Source organism: Falco biarmicus, chromosome 11, assembly GCF_023638135.1.
Source record: "Falco biarmicus isolate bFalBia1 chromosome 11, bFalBia1.pri, whole genome shotgun sequence".
NCBI lineage: Eukaryota > Metazoa > Chordata > Aves > Falconiformes > Falconidae > Falco > Falco biarmicus.
In genome coordinates this window covers 21,745,682-21,770,660 of record NC_079298.1, presented here as the reverse complement: position 1 = coordinate 21,770,660, position 24,979 = coordinate 21,745,682, and the positions used below count along the sequence as shown (strand labels likewise).

The 24,979-nt window shown below is 39.1% G+C and overlaps 1 protein-coding gene across 7 annotated transcripts in view; it reads left to right on the top strand.

The window, feature by feature from the left end:
• The window catches only part of BCAR3 (BCAR3 adaptor protein, NSP family member), a 115,367-nt gene that overhangs the window by 77,550 nt on the left and 12,838 nt on the right, over window positions 1-24,979 (top strand). The gene's annotated exons all lie outside the window — the stretch shown is intronic.

Genomic DNA, 24,979 nt, shown 5'->3' with positions numbered 1-24,979 from the left:
CACTGCCAGAGTATTTCCAGCCATTTGTAGATAAATAGTGCTTCTATCTATCTTTTGCTATAGGAAAACTGATTTTATATATATATATATGTCTCAGACTGTTTTCTGTATGTTTCAGTGAAATACTTGTGAGCATTGTGCTTTGGAGGTAGGTTGCATTTTTTATACTGAGGCCTCCTTTCAGTTACCTTGCCTTTATTAACAGATTAAAAGAATCTCTATTTCTTGCTTATGGATTTCTGGGCAAGTAAAGGAGCACATTTGAAAAGGATCATGAAAATGTCAGATTTTGGTTTATGGTTTTAGCAATATACTTACTGAAATTACAGCTAAAAATTCACTTCTGGTCCAAAAAGTAACTGGAATCCTGGCAAAATTTTAAGTTCTGTTTTCCTTTTGTACGAGATCAGAGTGCTGGGAAAAAAGTATACGTAGAAAAATATATTTCTAAATAAAAAACTCTGGAGCATTCATAAGTTTTATTCAAAAATCAGTCCTGGATTGGCAATATAGAGACTTTGGAAGAAGCCTTGGGGATGTGATTCTTTACTGGGGATTCTCTTGCAGTGCTGTAATTTCCATGGAATTAGTACCTTTCAACATGTTTCATTTAAGTGAACGTTATTTCTCAGAACCTTGAAAGAATCTGGCTTCTATGTCATGTCTCTCAACAATGGGCTTCTTTAATTGTTGGACTCTGTTACCTGTCTTTTAGAAGACTGTAATCTTCTGAGAAGTGTCTGATAAACACAGGTTATCCTTGAATGTAGGATATTTCTGTAGCTGTTCATGTGGACAGCCTGAATTTCTCAGACACCTGAATTTCTGCTACAGGTGAGGCTTCAGGTGAGGAAAAGGCAGAGGAGAGCCAGTCAGGTGGGTTCTGCTGCTGGAAATTCCCTTGGTGGGTGTTAATAGGAATGGAGAGGAGCCCAGGTTAGGGTTCAGGTTGATCAAAGTAGTAAACTAGGAGACTGTAATGCAGTGTCGAGAAGGGACTATGAAAGGAAAGTGCTGAGAATTAATTTGCCTGAAAGAGTGGAGGGGTCTTCTTTTGCTGGACTTTCTGCCTGGGGTTGGGGTGGAGGTAGGAACTAGGGTTTGGAAGAAGAAAAGGAGAAGAGCAGAACACAAAGGTCCATGGAAAAGGGGCTGCCAAAGGACTTTGAGGACTGCTGCTGGAATTCTGCTCTAAACAGCTTGGTGTTGCAAGGCCCCTGGCCTCGGTCCCGGCCTGAAGTCGGAATATGGTGAAGTAGTCAAAATAGAGAAGGCCAAGAGCCTTCTGAAGAGTGCTGTAGAAGAGGGGATGCCAAAGGCAACAAAAGTGGTGGACATGTTAATTGCTCTATTTAATTTACTGTGTCTCGTGCACTATGCTGTGCAGAGTGTGTTGTTACAGTTTTAATAATATGGCCAAGTAGAAGGCAGAGGTTTTACGTGCCAGTTCATCAATATGTGTGTCTTGTCTTGTTGCAGCAAGTTCTATATTATAAATGTGGTTTCTGATCTTTTCAACTTTTCTAGTAGAAGCTTGTCTTGGACTCTTGTCAATAGCAGTGGTGCTAAGCTTAGTTATTAAAACTTTGATGTTGGGGAGGAAAGCCTGGGGAAAAGAGACTTACGAGGGAGAACACAAGGGTTACCATTCCCTTTTTTCTCTTTTCTCTTTCAGTTTTTTTCTGTCCATATCACTACCTTAGTCAACTGTGAGTCTGGTCCCCAGTTCAATGGTATTATAACAGGAATTCTAGATAAGAAATCATAAACTACAACTTCAAAAAATAGGCAGAAATTGCTTTCTAATAAATATAGCCCCTAAAAACATTTCTTTACTGTAAAAGTCCAGGTTACTAACAAAACTGATTCCAGAAATGTATTCTTACACAAAAAATTACCATTAATGCCAAATAAAGGAGGATTCTCATCAATAATTTATTATAAGTTTACTATGAATGTAAAAGATGTACCTGAATTTGTAACAACAGATTCTTGGAACCACCTTATTTGGCTTAAGTTTCAGCAAGTATGTGTTCATTGTCTTCTATAACTTACCTTATGGTAACCATTATATTAATGTTTATAAATTTTTCAGCTCCTTGAATAAATTGTGATGGCAGTTTTAAGTCAGGTATAAGCTGACGAGCACCAGCATCAAGTTATAAAGCTGAAAGAATACATTTCTGTAGAATCTCACTGTGCTTGTACCATTATTGCCATTTGCACAGGTCTATTTCACGTATAATGTGTGTATATGTAGTTTGAGCAAGTGGGGTTGGTGCCAGTTGGGTAGGCTTTGACAGATGTTGCTTCAGTGGTGAAAAAAACCCAACCCTTTAAATGAAGAAGAGATAGTAAGAGAAGAGGGAGAAAAAAACCAAAGAGTGCTTTTGGGAGTTCTGTTTTGCTGATTCAGGATACCAAAGTTCTGTGAGACAGATTCATATTTTTGATGCACAGGAAAATATAGTTAGTTTTGTCTTTAGGCAGAGAAGTGTTGATTGACTGACTGAAAACACAAACTTGAATATTGAGCACATACGGTATATCAAGCATACATCAAAACTAACACTATAACAAGCTAATTGTACACAAAGTCTTGATACTGATTCTTGTTTCTCTCATCTTGCTGTTTAGACTGTAAAGAGAAGAGAGACTTTGGATTAATCTGCCTTATAAAAAATTGCATTATTTTGAAAGTAGTATGTGACACTAGTATTGGAGTAATCTGGCTGCTAGTGATTCTACCCGACTTACAGTCCCAAGCAAAGCATACGACATCCAAGCCCTGAAAGCACTAATTGACCGTAAGTGTCCTGACCAGTCCCAGGACCTCCACCCACACCCACTGACCAAGTGCTGCATTTAAGCTCAGACTGCAGCCTTCAGGCTCTGCCTGAGCTGTGCCTTATGCCTGCCTGCCCCTAGCCCGGGTGCTGGGGTGCTGTGGATGGACCTCGGGTCTGGGCTGTTACCCAGTCTCAGGTGAGGCTCACTGGACTGCGATAGGACCCGTTGGTGTCATCACCCTGCTCAGCTTGCTTGTGTCTGGGTGCTGTGGGACTGCACCTTGCTGGTGAGCGTGTTGCCCTCCCAGTGCTCCCAGATCGCCTTCCCTTAGGGAGCAGCCCCACTCTTGCTGCTCCCGAGCATGCTAATTGTAGCTGGCTGTTTTGAAGGATCCAGTGCGATGAAATGTGTGCCATCCGCAAAACCGACCCGCTTTATCAGGCCACGCAGGCATACCTAGTCTCCTTCAACTCCAAGACAAGCAGCTCGTTTTGAACTAGCAAGATTTAAAAAAGTAATGTTAAAAAGGGAAGCTGGTCACAGCTGATTTTGCAGCTTCACGGCTGCAAATTAGCACCGTTTCTGCAGTGATGCGAGTGTGCTACTTGAGTTCTTGTGAGTCCCAAAAGAAAGATAATTAATACTTGTTAAGAACATGCTCCTGCTTGGGGAGTGATCAACATCTCTTCAGAACTAGACTCTACTGTAAATAGAATGTAAAAAATTCATTCAGGTTTGAGGAAAAGTAACGTGGTTATTTTTTCGGTTGTGTGCTCTGTTTCACAGTGAAAAGAATATCATGTTTACTGTGGCAGTAGTGACTACAAGCAGGTGTTGCTGTGTAGAGTAGAGAGACTGATGGTAAATTTAGAAACTGAGTGTATCAATTTGCTTTTTATACAAACTTTTCCTTGCTAGAATCTGGTGACTAAAAGTAATAGAAAGAATTTCTTGTATCTAGAAATACTCTGGACGGAGGAAAGGCAAAATAATTTCTTTCTCCTCTTTTATTTTGTTCAAGACAGAAAGCGCTGACTACAAAATTAATCCTCTGAAGGTGTTTTTTAGAAAACACTCTCTGTAGGTGCACTATGGTTTCTAATACTTTAAATTACATCTCACAAATGGCAGTTTCCCGCATCTTGAATATTGATGTGTTAGTTCATTCAGTATATAAAGAGAGCTAATTATGCAAAAGAAAGTTCTAAGGAGGGGGGGAAAAAAAAAGTCCTTATTTGCTGGAGTCTGAGTACTGAAGTGTCCATGTGGCTTCAACCCTTCCTTTGTCCTCACAGCGTTGCTGAAACCATGGTCACAGTTAAATGGCTCTTTCAAAAAACCCTTTTATGGTAGAAGTGAAAACAGGCCAGACTGCTTTGAGTCAGGCTGCTAACCAAGTCATGAAAGAGATTTACGGAAACAATAGCACGTTGTACATTCTGTGAGATTTTTAGAAGTTTTATGAGCCAAATAATAGATCCATTGGTAGTCTCAGCAGGTTCTTCCCACACCCTGAGTCTGCACATCCACAGAACAGACTCCTGCAGGGGAGAAAGGATCAAGTGCTGGCAGATTTGAGTGTGTCAGAGAACTTTTTGTGAGCCATTTTGATCAAATTCATGTGAACTAAAGATAGCTTTCTGTCCCATTCCTATTCACTATAAATACTTCAAGATCTTTTAACAGAAGTCTCTGTTGCAATCATTAAGGCTGGAAACCTTTCAAGCATTTCCTGTGGATATAGTACTAATAATTACAGAAATATTTATCAGCGATGAGTTGAGTATTATTATGGCCTGAGATTTTGGAGTTGTATTTTAATCTATTAGTGGAAAAATAGAATTTGTGACTGACTGTCTGCTCAGTGTGGTCATGAGGGAAGTTTATATTTAGATTCAGACTTGAAAAAACTGTCACTGGTCTGAGGAAGTTTACAGCTCAGAAAAACATTATTCCTCTGTGAAATTCTGCTGAAGGATTCTTGTTTTTCTTGGCCCCATAATGTTTATTTTTTTCTCTATTTTTACTCCTCCTTGATTTTGTTAGAAAGCAAACTCACAAAAATTATTGTTATTCATGGCTTTTGGGAGCGCGACTAAAAATAAAATTTTGATGGCATTCCAATGTGTTGGTTGTTACCTGTAGTTTTGCAAGATAGGGCAATATTTTGTGGGTTTAATTCAACTTCAGGGAACTTCGATCAGGTGATGAGGTTTATTGATAGTTCATATAGTTAATTGCACAAATTTATAATATCGGGGATGCCAATCCAAGTGTACGTGTGGGTGTTTGACTGTCATCATTCTAATGCTGTGCCAGGAAGGTAATACAGTAAGAGTACTATCAAAAACAAATTTGTATGTATGTTTGAGAAGGTTCAGGGGAAAGAAAATAACTGTGTCAGCATGATAAGTAGTCACAGTTTGGGAAAGAATTCTTCCTGATGAGGTTGAAATTTCATTGCAAGGAGCCTTTTTTAGACACGGAAATATATTAGAGAGATCCCCACCCCACTGGAAAAGTGGCCAACTACAGTTCATGAGCTGCTGCGCATAGCTCCTCTGTGGAGACTTGCCTGTTGAGATACGAGTTGTGACTTGTGAGCAGAAAGGTTGTTGGCTTTCTGCGCTGTCTGACAGTGTTACACATTAAGTATGTGAGCCTGGAGGAATGCCTGACACTAAGGCACCAAATGATCAGCAGGTTCTTTTTGAACTGCTAGCGTTTTTTCTTTTTGCCCCTTTTTGCAACTGCAGCAAGGACAACCGATTGCAGAAGGTATAATTATCAGATGAAATGTGTTTTGTTGAGGAGGAGTATGCCCATTCAGCTGACTTCGACTGTACACGTCTCTGTCATTACAGATTTGTCATCCAACTCAAAGATTGTTATTGGTGTCAGTGATTTTCAGTCAGAGATATTTACCTTTTTTCCCATGTTTTTCTGCGTAGTAGGAACCAAAGCGTCACAGACATCACTCCACAGCAATTGCCTCTTGTATAAAGCTGTATAATTCACAAAGTTAAGATCCTGTTAGAGCTAATCTAAACCTCTTTTATCTGTCTCACGATGAGAACGGTCAGGGTTGATGCTCGACAGGCAGTTGCTAGTCCTACACTGCCCTCTGCTGGAGAAAACAACACTGTAAGTGTATTTTTTTTAATCGAGTTTTTCATAATAATTTAATTAGTCTGTAGCCTGACTGTTGGAAGTTGGTTGCTTTTTTTTCTCCAGAGGCACAGAATGGGGGGAAAGATTCTCCCTGCCACTAGGTTATAGAAGTAGACCCTAGAGGGAACTTGAGAAATTTGTTGGGTTGTCGCTGAGATTGTTAGGCTAATGTTCAGATTTGTTCAAAATCTCCAGCAAAGAGATTCCATACCTTCCCAAGATAATCTGTTCTACCTCCCAAACTGGATTAGTCTGATGGTCTTTTCAGCGTTACTGTGGATAAGTTTTTCCTAAAATGTGATGTAAGTCATCTTTTTTGCATGTACAGGTGATTTTTTTTTTTTCTTTGTCCATCTCTTCTTTGTTATCTTGATTTAATTTTCTAGTGGGATAAGTTTTGACTTTTGCAGTAAGTTGGACAAACTATCTTGTCTTACACTTTTAAAATCCTGTTTTGGTAGTGGTCAGGTTCTGGATAGTAGAATTTTTTTCTTCAGGCTTATTCCAGGCTTGTTTCTTACAACACGTGCACTTTCTCTACTTAGAAGGGGTAAATATTTCTTTAAGTTATTCCTAAAAGCTTTCAGCCCAGGGAAATTTGAAAAGTCTTAAGGAGTTACATATGTAATTGAAATTCAGCAGCTCTCAAGTAGTTAATTCCCCTAAAATAATTATGAGAATCTTGCCCTATTTATTTGGAGTTAATGAAAACTTGTTTTATTTGATAGAATGCAATTATCTGTAATTAGTGATGGAACCTTACACCCAAGTTTCAGTATTTTGTCCTGTTGAATTTTGTTTGACCAACAGCCTAGTCTCTGAAAAGATGAGTCAGCAGTTCTCTAATCGTTTGGGTGCAAAGTGATGAATAAAATCCTGCGTATTTACTGAAACACCAGCTTAGAAGTACGATTCTACAACTCTGCAAGACAATGCACTTTTCAGCCTACTGTCCTAGTTCCTGGTTTGCTAGTAGAGAGATTCCTGAGTTAGCTTGTTACTGTTTGGGGCTTTCTGTTCATTCTCAGCCCCTAATTCTGAATGACCTGATTAGCTCTAAGATCTGGGTTATTTGGGGGGTGGGTGGAGGGGCGGGGGGGCATGGTTCGTTTGGTGGTTGGGGTTTTTTCTAGCATACTTGGAGGAGGGATTTTTTTTTCTTTATGAATGATAATCCTCATATTAATTCAGTCAAACGGATAGTGGCTCTCTAATTATTCTGGCCTGTGTTGTGAAGTCTTATAGCAGTGGCTCTTGCATTCCCTTTTCCTGATACTGAAAGGGAGTTCAGGGAATTTTGCTTATGAAGCACCATCTGTAATGCTGAGTATGCTTGGGTAAATCTAAAATGTTGGTAATTCTTAGAGCGGCACGCATGCTTTCTATTCGCGTGTGAAGAGTTAATCTTACATTTGTCCTATCATGAATTCAACCCTGTTAATATCTGCGTTCTACTTCTTGTATTATTCCTCATTAACTCTTAAATTATGTGTGATCTGGAGCCATGAAAAGCCACTACATATACACTGAGACTGCACTGAGCTTTGAGTTGAAAACTATCTGTAAAATTACTTTGCACTAATTTCCTTGGAACCAGTAGTAATCCTAGTGGCAGTAATTACTTAGTCGATCTTTTCAAGATCTTTGTTCGATGATCAGTAACTACTGTCAAGCCTTATTCACAAATGAGAAACATAAGCTGGAAAGGTCTGAATCTGAAACACGGGATACAAGTTTTGAGGTGCAAAGAAATGTTCTTATTTTGTCTCTAGCAATCTTGTGAAACTTGGTTTTAAATGAATTACCCTTTTTCTCCAAAATAATAATGCCTGTGGCTCTCACGTGTTGACAGTTATATGTTGCTATTGATAATATTCCCAAGTCAAAATGACGGTGTCAGTGAAAGAAAACGCTAGTAAATGGTGACATGCACTTAGTTTTCAAAGAGAGAAAAAAGGGTAGTTTTTACTTCTAAGACATTGCTTGGTTCACCTTGATTTGTGATCCTTTTTTGCTGTAAACAGAGCTATTGTATCTTCTGTCAGACACTGTGATTGTTGAAGTGACTGATAATTTCTGACAAACAGTGCTTTTCTGTACGGAATTAAGCCAACGTGTCATCCTGGACCCAATTCATTGCATCACAGTTGGCACTGTATTGCCTCACACCACCAGGAAAGATCATGCCATTTCCCACAAAAGCAGTACCTATGGCAAAGAGAGAAAAGTGCCAAATTATATCGTCCTGCCCCGTTTTTTCTACCTCATCTGTAGTGAACGTTTTCTCTGTATTGGTATGAGCCAACCCCATATGCATAATGAGAAGGATCTGAAGATTTGAGTGGAGACTAAGGAGTAAACTTAATCTATTATAAAGTTAGTTTGGTTTTCTTTCAGTTTTCAATTTCTGTGCAAAGACTTTTTTCAGTTGATGCAAAGAGAAGAAAAACATCTGTCTGTGTGATGGCATCAGCTGGAATTCTTACTGCTTACAGTAGGCTTTTATATACATATATGAATAGTTGTGTATATGTACAAAAGGGATGAGTGTCACACAGAATTTTACCGCTTTTCATGCGAGATACTTAAACTGTTAGTAACAGCAGAAATCTGTCTACAGTCTACCATCTTTTGTGTTGATCTTTTCTTAACTGTTGCTGAGCAGCTGTCTCTCTTGTGTGAAATACTTTTCTATTCATTTTGGGCTTTCAGTGTTGTTCCATAAGGAGCTGTGCTTTAAAGAGGATAGTTACTTGATATTGTTGTATCCTTTTCATAATTTTGAAGATGGACTAACAGCAAAAGCTAAGATACGGAAATATCTAGATTTAACTCTTTCATAGCAATGCCTTACTGAAGTTGGGGTTTAAATGTATATAAGCATGTGAACCACAAGGGGGGGTGAGAATATAGCTTGTGGAAGGCAGGTTATTAACAAGCATTTCAGGTGCTCCTCCTAATAAAGCCCATGGAGGCAAAGCTCCCAACCTCTTGGAGCTGTGTCTGTAAACAATAATTAGAGTCAGACTGGTACATTGCGTGTGTCTGTACGTCTTGCCTCTTTTTGGAGACACACTGTTTACATACTGTTTGGCCTGTGGAAAGAGCAGCAGAAAGAGCATTGGTACCTTTCCGTTGGGATGCCATCTGTTAATGTGTGCTGTCAAAGGAGCCCACTTGTCCGAGACTTTTGTATGTCAGATACCATTAGAAACTAAGCACCTACAAAAAAGAGGGAGTAAAAATGTTATGTTGGCCATCTAGAATACCCAGAGGTCATTTGCCTCCATGCCCTCGGATTGTTCCGTCAGTAAAATGTAGAAAAGGAGGTGTATGAGCTGAGGTGACCTTGCAGCTTTTGCTTCATGAAAGTGTATTGTGCAAAAATGCGGAAGGGAGACAGGCCTCTTCAAACCCATACATGCTGCTAAAGAATTCTGAAAAACTAAGCTCTGATGGAGCTGAAGCAACTTGTGAGTTTTATTTTCGAGTGCTACACATCCAAAATCTCCCTTTGCATAAAAATGAAGTATTTCAGGATATTCAGGACTTCTAGATGAATAGTTGATTTTGAAATGTGTACACTTACCCTGGTGAAGTAACAGAATTATTTTATCTTTGAATTATATTTGGGATTGGTGTAAATCTCAGGCAAACACTTTACTTTGACAGGACTGGGGAGGCTTTCAAAAACAGAAATCTGAAGTTAGTGATGGAGTTAATGGCATCTTTTTATATGTGAGAGAGCTCCTGTACGCTGTCCAACAAAGCTGAAGTTAGACTAATGACAGCTAAGTCAGCAGGAAAGAGAAAAAGATATGGGCTATAAGTTGTGATGTAATTCTGAAGAAAAGGAAATTAATGCATGTTTGGTTTGGTGGGGGTTTTTTTCAATCCAGGGAATAAATTGAAGGAAAGATGAGAGAGACGTTAAAGAATTGCTTTGTGTTTGTACATGGGTTGGCAGACGGTAGATGGAGCTCAGGAATATGTATACTAGTTTTTGGTAGGATCAATGAAACCTGCTGATGGCTTCTTAATAGGAAGACGACGAGTCAGAAAACCAGGCCTGTTGACAGATAACTTTAAAGTCTGTATGTTTTAGTTACCAAAGATCGTATTTTTCAAAGGTATTTGGACATCTTAAAGTGCAAATTAGGACCTAGTAGGAAGCTCATAAGCAGGTTGGGTGCTTATTGTAGCTGCCAATCTGGGTTTTTATATGAGTCAGATTTTCAAAGCAGATTGAAAACGAAATAGATGCAAATTCTGGTTTTTTCACTATTCCTGTGCAACAGCAGCACATTTCTGACTTTGCCTCACGGAACTGCGGGTAGAGAGGAGGAGGAAATTATGCTGACTCTCCCATACCACGCCCATGGAATGCAAACAAGTGTAATTACGGTTGCAGCTGTATCTATTGATTTATGATCGTAGGCTGCAGCAACAACAGCCTGCAGGAAGTGAGGTTACAGAAGAGAACATAAAAATATCGGTTCTATTAAGAACTGACACAGGAATGGTAGGACATGAGCTGGGTTGTGGGACTTTATGCGCCTCTAGACAGTTGAGTTACAAACAGGTAAAAAAAGTAAGCAGCACTTTATGACAGTGTTGTCATCTGCTTGCTTCCACTTACTCTACGCTTAAAACAGCTGTAAGCGGTTGGGCACTACCTGCATTTGGAGGCATCCCCCACAGAACGTTGTTAGAAGCAATGGGCCGTGTCTGGAGGACTAAGTACTTAAAACTAAACGATACTGGACATTGAGAAGATGTTGTTTGCGTGGACAAATTATCAGTTGCCTCCTGTTTCCTGACTTTTTCTTATATTAAAAAGAACTGATAACTTGTTATAGAGAAAAGTCCTGTGTATTAAATGAAGAATGTTTCAGTCTGAAGATTTAAACACTTTTATTTTCTTTCGGGGTTGTTCTTTCAAATTTTATTTGTATTGTGCTTCATTAAAACCTTACAGGTGCCATTTTACAGCCATAGGCACTCGCAGCCATAGTTAGATTACATATGCACTGTGTGACTGGGACTTAGCTCTATTCCATATGATGTCATTAGTACAGCGACAGGGAGCAGCAGCACGTACTGGATTGGCTGTGTGCTGTATCAGATCAAATTTATGTTGTTGACCCTTGTACAGAACACCATGCCTTCTTTCATTTACAGCTGCCTTTCTGCCTGGATTGTTTACTTTCATTTAGCGGAGAGAAATCTAAAGCATTACATGTGTTTCACTGAATATTGTCAGGCTGATTTAAGTGCTTCAGTGATTAGTTGATGTGGTACAAAGTAACAGTGGCAAGCCACCAATTCCCTCATCTAATTTAGTCTGAAATTATTTCTCTGTAATATCATAAATCATAATTCTGCGTGTGAATTATAAGCACTTCCATGAACATGAGTGGTATTTAGTTCAAAATAGCTTCTTGTAGATCTGCAGACTGTTTTGATAACCTCAGACTGCTTGTGAGTTTTCAAGTGTTTATATTTTTTATGGAGTTTGGTTGCTTTACTCCAGCCACTTACAACTTTGAAGCCAAACAATTTTTTTTTTTTTTTTTTTTTTTTTTTTTTTTGCGGTGAGACAAAAAGAAACCAAGCCCCTGTAAAGAAGTTATCCCTGCATTCTATCTTGTTTAACCTGTACAATAAAATAACCTAGGGTTCCCCCAGAGCAAGTTCACACTATCCAGCGCAGAGGCTTCAAGCTCCTGCATATGCAATGTGCTATGAGTGGAGTAGACAAAGTCTAGGTGTGTCAGGGAAACAGTCCCAATAATGCAGTGCTGGGTAAGTGTAATTTAAACCAGACCACAAAAACATCCTAAATAACTCCAGAGGCTTTGTAATAATACAAATGGGTTTGGCAGAGACACCTTAATTTCTCTTACTGATGGACAATTAGGAATTCAACACTGAATATATAATCAAGTGTCCCTAAACTCATGTGGTCTTGAATTCTATGAATTCAGAAATCCTTTCTTAGTAAACTTAGTTATCAAACGCACTCTAGCCATCCATCCTTTCAAACAGACGGAAGGACTATCAGGTATTTTAATATTCATGGCAAGAATCTATGAAAATGAAGAAATTAAGTTGATGGCTGATCTGTTGATGCTGGAGAGCATTATAAATACATCGATAGATTGACTTAGCTGAAATAATGTATTTGGTGTTTCTGAGGTGCAAGAAAGAGGTGGTTTGTTTCTCATGTGCAGTCTTAAGAACCCAAAGCACCAGCAAAATGTCACAGGACAAGAGAGTGAAAATGTGGCTAAACCATCCTTTGTTTCTCCGAGTCACTATTTACAAGTGTAAATCTTACCTACGTATGAAGTGTAATTTGGGGCACCCTGAATGTTGTTCTTGACCATGCTGGCTGAAAACAGCTCCGTGATAGCCAGCAGGGGAGGAACTATCATACTGTCACCCAGATACATACTCGTGTGCTCTTTGAGATTCCTTCCAGTACTCTTTTTATTTTCATACTGCTGTATCACAGTGTCATGCAAAGGGTTCTGGTTCTGACTCTTACGAATGTGTCATCCATTCATTGAACTACACATGCAGAAGTCATGTTAACCTTTAATAAAAACAAAAATCCCATTAGTTTTGTTTTAAAAAAAACAGATTCAGTATCTAAATAAAGCACCCTCTTTCCTGCCAGTTATACTGTTGATAAAAAGTGTGGGCAGCTGCTATATGAGATTGTACAGTATTATTTTTTAAGGTTCATTTTTTTGTGGCATGGTACCGTATTAGTTTTTAAGGTTCATTATTTCTGGCATTCTAACAGCATACATAATTTTTGATTCTTTATTTACTCGGTTACAGACAGGAAATAAGGAACTGGCAATTACCATTTGTAATTTATGCCCTGCTGTTCATGTTGAGCTGTGGATGTACACTTAAACTTTTTTCACTGCTGCTTAGTAACAAGCCTTTCAAATGAAAAATAGACACACCTCCACTGAAAACGTATTAGGCCAAATTTACTTTCCAGACTGAGCTATGCTATTCCCATTGAAGGGAGTAGATTGTGCCTGCAATCCAGGGGATCTGTTGAAGATATACTAATTACGTCCCTTTGTTCTCAGTAGGGAAAAGACTAGCGGGGGAATCTAGGTCCTGTTGGAGAAGGTTTGGGAAGATGATTCATGTGCAAGAACTTTATTCTTTGCTTGCCTTGTGTTTTTACTACTTGTTGCGGGGGAAGGAACCATATTGATAATTATATCATTCAAACTAGACCAATAGAACTATATCCGTAAGTATCCATGGGTAAAGGAATTATACAAGAAGCTGTAAAACTAACAGGTCTTTCTGTAAGATATGAATGTACGCATAAAGTTATCGAGGCTTGGGGAAATATGCATGTGTTAGCTAGTGAACTAGAATAATGGTTGGATTTGCAGTCTAGAACTTGACGAAGTAAGAAAACACAAGTACATAAAGGATACCGCATTCTGTCTGTTGTCATATTGTCTATTGTGCTACTATGGGGACTTGGGTGTTGTTTTTATTTTTATAAAGTACTTCATGTTGAACTCTTAGAACTGCCAGTCTAACCCTCAATTTTTTTTGAGAGCTGTGTGTGTGGGGGGGTTATTCTTGGTGATGATTGAGAACCTCTGTCTAAATTCCAGTGTAGGTTTACTCATTACTAGGTCATAATACTTCTTGTCGTCCCCCCCCCCCCTTTTTTTTTTAAACTGCATAAAGATCTCCTCTCCTTTTTGGAACTTGCTTCTAATTCTTTTCAAAGCAAAAGTGGCCCAACTTATTTTGCTTTGCTAAACCATTTGGTTTCTGCTGCCAAAATCAGTTGTCCTAATAGCCCTTCTTGTCACCTGCTGTAGGTTTGAGTTATTTGTCTTGATAGTTTCTGTTCGTAATATCCAAATGAAACTTCAGCGTATTGTTCAGTGATGCTAATACTTCCTTGTCACCATTATAAAGCAGAAACGCCTTAGTGATACATCCTTGAATTTAATTTCCCTTTTTGTCATTCCCCGGCTGCCCCTATACATTGGATTTGGGTGTTATACAAGCTTCATGAAGAGTCTTCAAAAATATAGTCCTTGATGAGATGTCCTCCTGCAGTACCAAAAAACTCCAGACAAGAAGTCACAACTGAGGCTTTAGTGTTTGGACTTCTGCAGGCTATCTTTTCATCTTCTTTTCTCTGGCTACCTGCTAAAGCGATCCTCTGAATTTCCTCAAAGTGGAAAAAATAAATTAAAATATACTGCAGCATAGAGTAGAGAGAAAAGGAGGATACTTTCACATTTTTACTATTTTATCTGCTCATTCATTGTCTGAGTTTATCATAAACTACTTGGAGAGGCATTTCCTCTCCCCACCTATAGCAGGACTCCATCTTCAAAGTAATTCTTTTCAGCTTCTTTTCTGAGCCAATACTTCCTTCGTTTTCTTGCCAGGATAATGTATTTTCAGTCCATTTAATGCTCCGATCTTACATTCCTACAGTTTTCCTTTTCTCAAGAGTCACAAGCATAACATCTTCAACATATGGCCAGGTAGTGCGACGAGCTTGATGAACGTTCTGGGTTTAGTGCTTAACTTGGTGCTAGGTATCTGCAAACTTAGGTGGTCAAACAGGTAAGAGAACTTTACACATCACACTTCCTTTTCCTTGTGATCAAGCCTGAGGTTTCTTTCTCTTTTTGACTGGGCTCTCCATCCCACTTGCCTTGAAAGGCAGTGCACATTTGATGTCTTTGCGCAGTGCTGCTGGTTGGTTTATGTGCCAAGTCCCGTTGCTCGGTGCAGGCGCTGAAGTACTGTCATTAGGTGAGAAGTATTGCCTTGCAAGTAGTACCCGAGGACATCAATAAGCATTTAATATATGTGCCTTCCTAACTATGGAATATTTTTGTTGCTGATGAGAAGAGAAGAAGTAACTCTTCCTTTTAACCACTCCTTGGGACTAATTTACTCCCAATCTAAGATCTGAAATACCTGTGATTTCCAGTCTTTTTGGTGCCCTCCAATTTATAAATGACTGATCTCTTCAAAGTTTCTCTTTGTTAAACTGTTAAAGGCTTTCTTGTACCCCTCAATCCAATGCATTTTGTTTCCCTTCACCAAGTCTGTTAGCTGGACTGCTATGGAGGTGAGCTGTTCTGTCCAACAGCTATTATAATTAGCCAAGTTATTTGCCTTTTTTGCTTTCGTTCTTGAGAGGGCCTTTGAGGTATGTAGGACAGATTCTTTGCTGGTGAGTCAGTAAGTTATGGACTATGCTGTCCAAGAGAGAAGAATCACAGGCATAAATAAAACTGCTGCTTTTTATTTTGTTTTAGTGTTTATTTTTACTTTGCCAAATAGAGGCGTTCTTGAATTCAGTTCTTTCTCTAGCAGTTTGCACAGTCCCATGGGACTATCACCTTGATAGTCTTGACTGATAGCTTTAAATACTAAATGTACCTTAGTTGTGCCACTAATACTGACCATGCTGACAGTGTTGGTTTTGTGCTATTTTTTCCAAGGACTGTTTGCCAGAAGCTTCCTAATTAAAAATAAACAGATCTATCATTTTCCTTGGTTACCAAAGGATGTAATTCTTATTTGAGTATGAAGACTAACAGTTGTCAAACAGTAATCAACTGCTTTTCCTCTTCATTTTTTTTTTATTTTATGTGTTTTATGTGTGTATTACTGATGATGCGGATAAAAGATGTTGCATGATTGAGCTGGAGCAACTGATTCAGCCTTTATCAGCACGGGGAGACAGTCAGGCATTGTATCTCATCAAGAAGAGAGGTTTGCCTTGAGCTGATGGCTTAAATACATCTCTGAGCCAAGGGACACCAAGATAGAGGAGCTAGGATTTTACTGGTGAGTGAAACAGATCACATGAGGATTCTGGCCCTCTCTATATGGCATGCTGGACCAAGCGTGCCCGCGGCCACGGAATCGGTAGTATCAGCTTCAGCTGTGGAAAGTGTCCTGGACTGATACGTGAGTAGGGGGGTGTAGCAGCCCTGGCAGGCAGTGGTGATAGTAAAGAGCTTGCTGAACCTCTGAAAACTGCTAACAGTGGCTCTTTATCTTCAGTCTTGGGGAACCACAAACAGCAGAACTGAAAATGCCGAAGGATTATAATGTTTTTCAAATGCTGATTGCAGCGCTTTGCTGCTTTTATCATCGTAAGTCTATTATCAGAGTCAAGGTAGGTGCCTTTTTTCAGTAACAGTAAATACACAGTGTGCTAGTCAGTAATGCTTTTAGGTTTTGTTCAGAAGTATTTGTTTTTATACGATGGTTGGGTACAGTGTGTTTCTGTTCTAAAGAACATCTTTGTAATTCAGCATTGTTTCAGAGAGAAGCTTAAACAACTTTCAGTTTTATGAGCCTAAAGCTGACTGTCTTCGCGTTTAGGCACCAAGATAAAAAAGTTGCCCTGGTTTCAGACTCGATGAAGTGAATTTTAGCAAAGTTTCAAGCTTTCAGAATTTAACTGATCAGACCACTCGGTTCCCTAACTTTTTCACTTGCTTACTGAAAGCATAGGCAGTTGTGCTCAGAAGCTCAGGTTTTTTAAGCACTTCAGATAATTTTGGACTTGTCCTTATTTTTCAGAACTTTTTAAATTACAAAATACATGAACACATGTATACTCAGAATGGTTTGGGTTGGAAAGAACCTTTAAAGATCATCTAGTCCAACCCTCCTGCCATAGGCAGGGACACCTTTTACTTTATACAAAAATGCACTGTATGTGTTACATGCAAAGAAAAAGCCTTTATAAACATTTTGAGCCACACTTACAGAAGTGTCTGTGTCACTTGGGAATTGAATTGTAATCAGGTGGGGTATCTAATTACTGTTGAGGATCTGTGAGCTATATGTAAACTTTTAAATCTTTTTATTTAAGATGTATGAATTGTTCTTTGAATAACGAAGTGTCAGCTCTGTAAGACACTGTGTGTAGCTTTTCAGGAGCACTTGCAATGAGGAAGGATGTGAAGGTTGCTATTTTCTGGCCTGTTGGCTTTCAAACTCTGATGGAGGCACTTAAAAGTGGGGAACAGCTGTCCCTCTTCTCTCTCCTCCAGTGATTTAGCCTTTTAACTGTCCATTTCTGAAAGCGGGGTGTGGGGCTCAGTCTTTTGGGCACACTGAAAAAGTGACTCTGAGACTGGCTTCTCTGTCACTGGGACAAATGTCAGAAGTTATCAGAACAGAGTGCTAAAGGTGCTGTCCTGTTAATGTAATTGATTTTCATTCCAGTTTTAAGCGTAAGACTTAATCTTCTGTTCCAAAACGTCTTTAAAATGACATTGGGTTTTGTTGTTGGCTGTCAGAACAGTTACAAAACCGTTGTTCTTGACCATACATGCCCTTTATTTAACTTGGCATGAATTTCTAATACCTAAAATAACGGTGGTGTTGTCATGGCAACTTTCCATTTAGTCTAATCCATATAGTCTCTAGAGAAACTGAAACATTAATAGTGTTTGCTGTATGGAGGGTAAAAAATAAAACCTTTTATGTAGAAACAAATTACAGCTGGGCTCTTTCAAAAATAAGGTTCTATTTAAAGAGATTTGCAGCATTTAAAATAGATTTGAATGCATGTGTTCCAGCATGCAGATTTAGCATTAGTTGAATCTGATGAACTGCTATTTTAAGAAATTCTGATGGTAGGGAACCTGGGGTGTGTTTGCTGAAGAGAAAGTGGCTGTAGGTACAGAAACAGCTGGTGCTCAAATCGAGTAAGGTCTGCACCCTGGGGGCAAATGAAATGCCAAAGTGCCTAGGCTCAGGTGTTCGTATCATCCTAAGTCATGGTCTTAATTTGTGAAAATGTACCACTTCAAGCAAAATCAGTTTGTGTAATTAGATGAGATTAATTCTTCCTTTTAATAGTAATTACAGTTGTAATGAAATACCAAACTGATCCATAAATAAGCATGCTGAAGTCTGCAGTTACCTCTGAGAGATGCAGATTTTTTGCTGCACCAAGATAAATTTGTTGCGATTATGTTGTCAGATTTAATTGAAATCAGTAGGTGGCCAAGCTCAGAGATGCCTTGTTGTGTCCCATGAAAGCACAGTAAACAGTACAGCACTCGAGCAGTCACGTTTTGCTGTACTTGATTTTAGCGTGTGAAATTAGGATCTCAATAGCAGATGTTTGGTTTGTTTTCCCATACATTAATAGAAAATATAAAGATTGGTGCAGAAGATCTGAACTTGGATCCACTCGTTCTTTAGTCATGATGTGTCAGTACCTTTTACGATCCCATTTGGTTTTAATAGCGGTTTACAGTTAAGGTCAGCTTCTACACTTGAGAAAAATAAAGGGAAACTTCAAGGCAAGGGGCCCTGTTTGGGGTTAAAAAAACCCCAAAGTGAAGAGAGAATTCTAAATTCTGATTTATGCTGCTCCCAAGCCAAAATATTGTTCTTTAATTTTTGCATTTTTTTGGAAGTTAAGAAAGACTATAAATCAGTGATAAACGGTGGACAAAAAATGAACAGGTCTAAATTAATAAAGTTAACTTTGCCACTAGATGGTTTTTTTCTAGCTAGTACGGTTGTCACAATTGGAGGGAAAGACCTTGAAGTTCAAGTATTTTCATTCTTAATTCTCTGCTGTGATTCACCCTCAGCTGAAGCTGTGCAAAAGGGGAAAGCCACTCAAATTAGCAGGACTGCCAAGTTTTAAAACTTGCAGCACATTGATCTAGCTCATTACTGGGTAATGTACTAATGCTATGAATGTGGCATGCGTAAGAAGCCTTTTATAAGCAGCTACTTATTGCAAGTGCCATCTCTTATCTTGGATGAATTGCAAACCCTTTTTATAGATAGTAGATCTTAATTAATGTTTCTTCAGTATGTGATGATCTAAATCTGTTTCACTGGCATCCTCGGGCTTCATGTATCCAGTTTCAGCATGTATGTGGAGGCAGTTGGATTTGATAACATGAGTTTACAAGTCATCACCACCTGGCATTATGGGTCTGCCTTTTTGATGTTACATTTGTTGTTGTTGGAGAAGACCAGATGGGAAAAGACTGACTTATCAAAATGATGTGAAATTTTTTATAGCTCCCTGAACTTTGATTCCCCATTGTCTTGCCTCTGACTTTGCGTTTTGATCAGTCTTACACTATTTAACTTCTTTCAGTTTCCCATGGTTCTTTTATACAGTTTCTCAGACTTTCATTGCAGTATAACCCCTATCATAGATAGACAGCACAGGGACCACTGGTGCTCTGTAAGCAGTTCCTGTTTGATGGGAATGGGAACATTCTACAGTAGCTATTTATACATTTAACTTTTTGGTATTACATTTCATTTATTAATTTCTCAGATTGAAACAAAAAAAAACCCTGCACAACTTCTAAAATCCTTTCAGTTTGGTAGTCAAAATCCCCAGAGTCAGAGTGAGGAGATCAGAGTCTGACTAACTCTAAACTCGGGGTTTCTCAGGATTCTGGAAATGTGGCTGTCCTCCTAGCTCTGAATGTGGTCACCTGGAAAATTAAGATTTGTTATCAGTGTACTGTTTAGTGGAAGGTGGGGGCAGAGTCCACTAGAATTAAGTCTTCCCATTACCTTCAGTTAACGGTAGACTGAACTTGGTACTAAAAGCCTTTTTTATTTTCCTTCTCCCAAACAGGTATCTCACTTATTAGTTAATTAAAGATGGCTGCTTTTCTGTGACTGTCAGACAGGTTATGTTGTTCAGAGTGGCAGACTGAGAAACGCGCATGTGATGGAGTTTATTTCGTTTTAAAAAGCTGTCATAGTCATGATGGAAGTTTTCATGGTGGTCTGTTATCTTTTCATCAGTAACCTCGAAAGTTGTCACCTAAACAAGCACGCAGAAATCTTGTGGCTTCAAAATTTCTATTCTCCAGTACTAATTAATCTCTCTGAGTAGTTTAAGACTTCTCACCTGTGTCTTGGGCATGGCGAAAGTTTATATTTGTTCTATGTATCAACCAACCAGTTAAACCACTAGAAAATAAAAATAAAATCCTGCAGAAGTTGGCAGTCATCTATGCAAAGAGACTTTAATCACCCATTTTGTACCTTCCATTGCTTACCGTAGCACTTGTAGTCCTGTGTGAACTTTGAGCTCTCTGGAAGATCAGAAAAACCTGCCCCTGTGAAGAACGTTGCCACAATTGTAGTTCAAAATGTCCAAGTTAATCAGAAAAGGGTTTCCTGAATTTAGACGCTCCCTTTTCCCCAGTAGTTCTTTCTTAAAAAAACAATTTCAGAAATAACTCTGTCCATGTGTTCTTGTCGCTTTAAGTTCTTGGCCAATGATACTATTTTTTTGTACAGGAGAAAGTGAGGACCAGCAAGAATGTTTTCCAATAAAGACCGAGAGTCTGGTTCCACATGGGTATTCTTTTATATGCCTAATGCAAATCTCTTGGTTTTGGTGCCTGATTAGTAGAGTTAAAAGTGAAATGAAATACATTTGTACTCACAGTAAATAAAATTAAAGCATAAATTGATGTAACCGTATATTTTAAAATGTTTGTGCTCATAGTGCCAGGCAGGCAGTCTGATCAGGATCACAGGAGCACAGGGCTGGAGACTTAAGGGGATCTCTGCAGTCAGCGAAGTGTGTCTTGATTCAGAATTGGAACTTTGACAATCAAGTGTTCATTTTCTGTATGAACAAGCTGATTGCTCTCTAGTGGTTTGGAAATAGAGGAATTTCATTAATTTTTCACTTTTCCAGATGTTTTTAGTGTCCTGTGTCTGTGCGTCCCCTCCTTTCTTTCTCCTTTCACATCTTTGTCTTCCCTCTTGGTATTTCCTGTCCCTGCCCAGCATCCCCTTCACATTTTCTGTTGATGGGTCTTTCTGTTAAATTAACCACTTGGCTAAAAGATATGTAAATCTCACAAAATTTAAGATTTTGCTGGATCACAAATCCCATCTCTCCACATTTATTTGGAGATTCTGTCGGACCTAGTGATTTTATAAGATCAGAAAGTTGTAGGTCAGAGTTCATGGTGCAGTTAAGCAAATGTAGCAGGGCTCCAGTATTGGAGAAAAGATGTATTTGGGAGGAAGCTGTAATAGATTTGGTTTAGATAGATACAGTACATTTGTCAGAAGTTTAGGAAAGGTACTGGCTTGACTTATTTCATCACTACAATCACACTTCAGTTTTTACAGAGCTGTTCTCATTTGTCCCTAATAATTATCTCTCTCTCGCCTTTCTTTTTTTTTTTTTTTTTTTTTCCCTTGAAACCTTCAAGGTAACAGGAAATCTGGTGATTCCAAGGCTGCCTGTTGGGCTAATTTAAGTATGATCTGGCAGAGCTTTGCAAAGCACCAGGAAGTAATTGAGAGTGGACGGAAACGTGGCCACCTTTAGTTGTGTACCTGTAACGGGCCTTGGCTGTGCTTTAAGTAAATAGTACCTCACCAGAAAGATGCAGAGAGAGGTGATAGGAAATTCTGCGTTATCAGAACTGAAAGAGATGATCTAGCATGACAGATTTTGGACCACTTCTAAACTGTATCTAAAAAGTAAAAGTCTTTCTCTCATAATTCAAGTTGTTAAAAAAAAAAACCACCCAAAGAAACAAAAAAAACCAACCCAAAGCTAAACAAACAAGCAAAAACCCCTCACTTGATCACCTTAGAGAGAAGTTCATTAATAACAATTGATGTAAGCAATGAAAGCTGGAACACGTAAGATGCAACTTTGGGTATATATGTAGAAACCTGTGTGATGCTTCTCTCGGCTATTTTGATATTCCATTGGTACATGTACTTTACTGGAGTTGTTGCAGGTATGAACTGGAGATAGAATCCACTGCCAGCAGGCAACAGCAATAACTGTGGGACTTCCATTTTGTTTACCACCAAACTCGTACAGCAGATTGTTCAGAACAATTAAAAATTATTCTAATCTAATGTGACAAATTCAGCTAGGGTGATTGACACAAGGGCTTTGGATACAGCAAGTTTCCTTTGGAGAGTGTCAAACACCTGAATGAAAGTAACCCCTTAGATGCACAAACAACAGATTATTGTGAGAAATTCCCATTAAAATGTGTTCACAGGTTTCATAGGTGCAGCATATTGTGGTAGGTCTATGCCTTTAGAAAGATTGTATTTTGGTGTTCTACTTCCTTAAACTTTGATACTTTGCAGGTTTTGGAATGCTAGATTAGTATTTGCCTGAAAAAAATGTAAAATAATGTGTAACAGTAAGGGTAGCTTGTTACATCTGTAAGCACTGTCTGCTTTTAGTTCAATGGCCCTGAGGTAGGAATCCTTTATGAACTATAATAAACTTGCATGACGTTTATTTAAAACACTAAAATAACTGTACTGACTGGAATTCCTCCCCCCCCCCCCCCCCCCCCCTCTAAACTCTTGGCCCTCTAGATTTTCCATTGGGTATGTAAGTAGGACTGAGGACTTTTGCTGGAGGTTGATAATATTGTATTGCTAGATAGCTTTGTGTTTTTCTTTCAAAGACCTGTTCAGGAAAACTCAGGATGGCAGGAATATCTTAAAAATAATGCAAGGACTGGAAATAATGTGACTAAAATGTGAACATACAGTTCTGGAAAGCTCATACTTGGGGGAAGCTTTTTGTAGGTCAGAAAAAGCATCTGTGTTGGAAGAGTTCTGCTGACTTGATTTGCTTTTATATTCCAGGGTCTTTGACAGGGTTGTTACTATTTGAAAGTCTTAAAGAACTTAAACTGGAAGCTTCCCTGTGTCACTTCAGCTGCGTTTTGTTGCAGAATAAACTTAAGTCTTTAGTTTTTGCCCTAGGTTTGTTAAAAATTTCTTTTTACCATCCATTTCACTATCTAGCTGTAAATGTAAATTCAGGTTTCTTTCAGTTCATTGGGTAGGAGCCAACAAAGAGTCTTGCACAAAAAGATAAAATTAGGACGTACTACTAAACGAAGATTGTTACTATGAAGTTAGTGCGAATTCACAGCATACTGTTACTGTCCGTGAAGTTTTGGGTTCTACTGGGAGATGAGGCTGAAATAACTGCATCGCGTTGTGTGGAACAGGTCACCTTTTCTTTTGAAAGCAAGCCCACTGACATAGCTAGTTAGGCTTATGCTCTTCTTATTTACAGACTAACGTGCTTGTGGAGGCTGTGCCTGGAGTGATTTTTGAGCCCTTGGTTGCGTGTGATGTTCTGTGTCTGCAGAGAATCTTGCAGGACCAGAGGCCTTGGGTATGGCGTTTAACATAGAAAGGCATAGGCTGGTATGGCTACAGACAGTTCTTGGTCACGCTTCTCCTTTAACTGGCATAGGTTGTATAAGAACTCAGTCTCAGCCAACAAAAAATGGTCCAGGAAGACATGCTATTACTGAACTTGCTTACCTAGGCAGTTTTCCCCCTGTATATTTCGGGATTTATGCTAGCCACAGGAGGATTTCTATCAAGCTCAGAGTTGCAGAAGGGTTACTTAAGTATGTTCGCTTCATCTCAGGAGATATCTGACCTCTGGCAATCAGAGTGTGCTCAATGTGGTAGACCGTGGCAGAGAGGATTTTGAACAAACCAATAATCATGAATGTTAACAATTTAGTTGGTTTGGACTCCTTAAGTGTTTTTCTTGTTGTCTTGCTAGATGTAATTCAAGTGCAGTATGTGTCTCATTATGTTCGTCTGAGTAGTGAAAAATCCATTTAACCACCAGAAGAAATTCTAGGTTTCTCTGCTGAGTTTGTACTTCATGTGTATCTGTAGCTTGATCATCCTGTTTTTTAAGATAATTCATGTCAGTAAAATGGATGAAATTAGTCCATACGCAAAGACCTATAACTTTTTGTTGGCTAAGAATGTAGCTCTCCTAAGCAAATTCAGTTATTGCATCCGTGTGCTACAGTCTGTGCCATTTACCATGGCTTTGCCTACCACTGAGATACAGTGAGATGCTTTTGGAATGATGGTATCAATTTGTACAGTAGCTTTGGGGTAGCTTCGGGTTTTTTAAGATCCGTATTCAATCGAAAGCATCTTTTAAAAACTTAAATACAGTCCACATTAAAGTAGCATTTCCTTCAAGAAGATCAGCAAAATGCTCAGCTGTGCACGTGATAGGTTTGTGTACCATTACAACTGAACGCTGCTGTTGAGACTGGAGGGGTGCTTTAAAAGTTGTCTGGCCACTTCCCCACGTGGTCAGGGGAAAGGTGCTCTTGAGAAGTCTACTCTCAGTTTGTGTGCCCTTCGCTCTACCTTCAGCTTATTGCAAATGTTGTAATTCTGGCTATCGTTCTGTAAGATGTGGCAGTAAAATGGCCGTTAATCCTGGAATCAACCCCGTCAGCTTTAGATGGGTACCCCGCCGTGTGAGTTGGGAAGCGAAGGTGGCAGGCCTGTGCCACTAGGCCTGTAGCTGCGCTAGCCTGACAGGTCACAGAGGTTTGGAGCGGAACGGGGATTTTTGACCATGTTTTGATACTTCAATATGCTTTTGGACTTGAGACCTTACCAGACCTCTGCTATGGCTCTTTCTACACCCAGTAACTTGATCTCTTCACATGGTACATGGTTTTATCAAAGAGCCCTTGCAGTGAAGGTCTGTTCTTTGTGGCATGGTTTCCTCCTGTACAGACTTTTCTTCTTGTAAAGCTTGGGAGGAGTTGGTGAAAGACCTGGACTGTACAAAAGCACAAAGGATTTACTCTTTGTTGAAAACGCTTGTCCATTGAACCGCATTTGTATGGATAAATACCACCCCGTTATGGTTTACAGAAGCAAAACAGAGGTGAAAAGTGATTCTTTACCAGGTTGTTTTTATCTTTTACCTTCCTGTATAAGCCACTGTGTTCATTTGTTATTTGTTGAAGAGAAGCCTTAGTTTTCCCCGAGAAAAGCAGAGAAGAGGAGAAATCTCAGAATATCTCTGGGCTCCCAGCATGTTAATATAGTCTTGGCAGCAGGATGCTGCTTCTGGCACTATTCCACCAAAAATCTGCTGTCTAGTAATCTGTTGTAATTCAGT